This window comes from Aedes aegypti, chromosome 3 (assembly GCF_002204515.2).
Source record: "Aedes aegypti strain LVP_AGWG chromosome 3, AaegL5.0 Primary Assembly, whole genome shotgun sequence".
NCBI lineage: Eukaryota > Metazoa > Arthropoda > Insecta > Diptera > Culicidae > Aedes > Aedes aegypti.
Window position 1 is genome coordinate 356877351 of NC_035109.1, and position 4836 is coordinate 356882186.

A 4836-nucleotide genomic window follows, 5' to 3' on the forward strand; every position below is an offset into this window, starting at 1 on the left:
AGATGCAGTTTAGCTGAGTTAGTGGTAGTAAGCGCTCTGTTTGTGATCCTAGAAACTGGTGAGATGATTATTAATGTTCAACTGCAGGAGGTAATTTCTATTAATGTTTTCACGTAGATCATTTTGAAAGTTATGAAAATTTGATCAGTGCGCCTGATCAAATTTTCATAAAACCTGGTGGTGTGATGTAACGTTTTGCGTTTTTCCGTTAAAAACATGATAAAAAAGTTTGTGAACTTTTGACGTTTTTATCTTTTTAAGCAAAATCATCTGAATTTGAATTTGATTGAGCTCAGTGTTACGTATATTGTCGATAAGGTTTGTGTCTAGACTAAGTGTACTAAATTGACGTCACCCAGTATGGGATATGTGTAGTGATGTGCAAACCTTTGTAGTGTTCATTTTCGTTTTAGCCATGTTCGTTTACCGAAGGCACGAACTCTCGCCATATCAAATTAGTTTGGGCGCAATTTTTGAAAGAATAGGCTCTTTATGTGAGCAGGTTTCTTGTCTGCTCCAAAGAAGTAGACTCGTTCATTTCGCTTCTTAAACGGCTGGAGTTCAGAAGTTCGTAGTTCAATTTTAAAGTTAATTTATTTAAAGTGTGTTAGATTCGTTGTAACTAAAAGGTATTGAAAGTGATTGAAGTGATTTTTCGTTTGTACTTTGTTCTAATTTTGTTCTATTTGTTTGTTCTATAAGGTAGTGAAACGTTTCGGAGTCGGTGTGTCCGACAAACGCGAACTGTTCTGTTAAATTTATAATTGTGACTCAAAAAGGTAATTTCAATGTACTCGATTTTCTAAATTTAGTTTTTAAAATAAATTTCGCGTTGGACTTTCTAGCGCCCTGCGCTTTTTGGGTACAGGCTGGAGTTTTTCGAGTGTCGACCGAAGTCGAATACGGTCCCCGTGGCGTTTCGGGCCACCATTTCCGTCCGAGGACGTTGTTTCGAGTCCGTGCAACCACCAAGGCCCGCCCTTCGGGGTAGTCAAACGGAGCGTGGTGTTTCGCCTTTCAAAAAGGAGCGAAAATTCCCCGACGATCGCCAATTAATCGTCGTAGACGGTCCACCAACGTTACAACCCCGGACCAAGCTAAACGAGAGTGCGGATCGTGAACTGCGTCGCCAATTGCGCATCACGTTCCGGATCAGAACCTTAGGGGAGGAGTTCATTTCATCACGTACGGTCAGAGCGCCATACGCGAGGCCGTACGGAGGTACGTTGGCTCTAAACCGAAGGAAGAAGATCAACCCCGGGTCGCACGACACTCCGTCGTAGCCAAAGCTCTCTGGAGAAAATCGGAGGCCATCCGTCCAGCCGCCACCCGCTTCGCAACTTTAGTTCGGCCATATTTGCACGGGCTCATCGCGCTGCACGCCATTCCTGCAGCGACGGCGAAACGATCCCCTTCGCCGCCATCGTTACGAAGGTTCTCGCCGCCATCGCCGAGGTTCCTGGCTGTTTCGAGTCGTCGCCGAGATTCAACAAGTCGACGAAGAAAAACCCTGCGCAGGTATGTGGTAGTTGTAGACATGGCCATGCTCTAAAGTGTTTCCCCAATCCAAACCCAACCCAAACCGTCCAACCCGAAACCGAATAAATCGTGGAATTTGTAATTAATAGAAAATCGAGTAGTTTTGGTTTAGTTGAGTTCCGTTTAGTGCAATTGTGAGGAAGGTCACTTCAATTGCGAGTTTTGTTTCAGGTTGCTGCTTCGATTTTCATTAAGAGGTTTTTAAGTTCTTCAGTTCAGTGGGTTGAACGAGTCTAAGGCGGAATTGAGCGTGTTGTGGGAGATATTTCAGCTTTCAGAGATTGCGCTTCTTTGTTTCAAATTTGAGCCAGCGACCGTTCGAGTACCCCTGAGGTAAAAGTCGAAATAGTCGGGCAAATCAAATCGACCGGCGGTCTCTCCTATCGCGAGAGTGGCGCTTAAATCGCCGGTTAACTATCCTCGAATTTGTCGAACGGTTACAAACTCAGATTAGAACTCGGATTGGACCTCGGATTGGAACTCGGATTGGAACTCGGATTGGAACTAGGATTGGAACTCAGATTGGAACTCGGATTGGAACTCGGATTGGAACTCGGATTAGAACTCGGATTATAACTCGGATTGGAACTCGGATTGGAACTCAGAACGGAATGGAACTCGGATTGGAACTCGGATTGGAACTCGGATTAGAAATCAGAACGGAATGGAAATGGAATGGAAATGGAATGGAAATGGAATGGAAATGGAATGGAACTCGGATTGGAACTCGGATTGGAACTCAGGTTGGAACTCGGATTGGAGCTCGGATTGGAAATCGGATTGGCACTCGGATTGGAACTCGGATTGGAACTCGAATTGGAACTCGGATTGGAACTCAGAACGGAATGGAAATGGAATGGAACTCGGATTGGAACTGAGATTGGAACTAGGATTGGAACTTGGATTGGAACTCTGATTGGAACTCAGAACGGAATGGAACTCGGATTGGAACTCGTATTGGAACTCAGATTAGAACTCGGATTGGACCTCGGATTGGAACTCGGATTGGAACTCGGATTGGAACTAGGATTGGAACTCAGATTGGAACTCGGATTGGAACTCGGATTGGAACTCGGATTAGAACTCGGATTATAACTCGGATTGGAACTCAGAACGGTATGGAAATGGAATGGAACTCGGATTGGAACTCGGATTGGAACTAGAATTGAAACTTGGATTGGAACTCGGATTGGAACTCGCATTGGAACTCAGAACGGTATGGAAATGGAATGGAACTCGGATTGGAACTCGGATTGGAACTAGGATTGGAACTTGGATTGGAACTCAGAACGGAATGGAAATGGAATGGAACTCAGATTGGAACTCGGATTGGACCTCGGATTGCAACACGGATTGGAACTCGCATTGGAACACGGATTGGAACTCGGATTGGAACTCGGATTGGAACTCGGATTGGAACTCGGATTGGAACTCGGATTGGAACTCGGATTGGAACTCGGATTGGAACTCAGAACGGAATGGAAATGGAATGGAATTGGAATGGAAATGGAATGGAAATGGTATGGAATGGAAATGGAATGGAAATGGAATGGAAATGGAATGGAAATGGAATGGAAATGGAATGGAAATGGAATGGAATGGAAATGGAATGGAAATGGAAATGGAATGGAAATGGAATGGAAATGGAATGGAAATGGAATGGAAATGGAATGGAAATGGAATGGAAATGGAATGGAAATGGAATGGAAATGGAATGGAAATGGAATGGAAATGGAATGGAAATGGAATGGAAATGGAATGGAAATGGAATGGAAATGGAATGGAAATGGAATGGAAATGGAATGGAAATGGAATGGAAATGGAATGGAAATGGAATGGAAATGGAATGGAAATGGAATGGAAATGGAATGGAAATGGAATGGAAATGGAATGGAAATGGAATGGAAATGGAATGGAAATGGAATGGAAATGGAATGGAAATGGAATGGAAATGGAATGGAAATGGAATGGAAATGGAATGGAAATGGAATGGAAATGGAATGGAAATGGAATGGAAATGGAATGGAAATGGAATGGAAATGGAATGGAAATGGAATGGAAATGGAATGGAAATGGAATGGAATGGAAATGGAATGGAAATGGAATGGAAATGGAATGGAAATGGAATGGAAATGGAATGGAAATGGAATGGAAATGGAATGGAAATGGAATGGAAATGGAATGGAAATGGAATGGAAATGGAATGGAAATGGAATGGAAATGGAATGGAAATGGAATGGAAATGGAATGGAAATGGAATGGAAATGGAATGGAAATGGAATGGAAATGGAATGGAAATGGAATGGAAATGGAATGGAAATGGAATGGAAATGGAATGGAAATGGAATGGAAATGGAATGGAAATGGAATGGAAATGGAATGGAAATGGAATGGAAATGGAATGGAAATGGAATGGAAATGGAATGGAAATGGAATGGAAATGGAATGGAAATGGAATGGAAATGGAATGGAAATGGAATGGAAATGGAATGGAAATGGAATGGAAATGGAATGGAAATGGAATGGAAATGGAATGGAAATGGAATGGAAATGGAATGGAAATGGAATGGAAATGGAATGGAAATGGAAATGGAATGGAAATGGAATGGAAATGGAATGGAAATGGAATGGAAATGGAATGGAAATGGAATGGAAATGGAATGGAAATGGAATGGAAATGGAATGGAAATGGAATGGAAATGGAATGGAAATGGAATGGAAATGGAATGGAAATGGAATGGAAATGGAATGGAAATGGAATGGAAATGGAATGGAAATGGAATGGAAATGGAATGGAAATGGAATGGAATGGAAATGGAATGGAAATGGAATGGAAATGGAATGGAAATGGAATGGAAATGGAATGGAAATGGAATGGAAATGGAATGGAAATGGAATGGAAATGGAATGGAAATGGAATGGAAATGGAATGGAAATGGAATGGAAATGGAATGGAAATGGAATGGAAATGGAATGGAAATGGAATGGAAATGGAATGGAAATGGAATGGAAATGGAATGGAAATGGAATGGAAATGGAATGGAAATGGAATGGAAATGGAATGGAAATGGAATGGAAATGGAATGGAAATGGAATGGAAATGGAATGGAAATGGAATGGAAATGGAATGGAAATGGAATGGAAATGGAATGGAAATGGAATGGAAATGGAATGGAAATGGAATGGAAATGGAATGGAAATGGAATGGAAATGGAATGGAAATGGAATGGAAATGGAATGGAAATGGAATGGAAATGGAATGGAAATGGAATGGAAATGGAATGGAAATGGAATGGA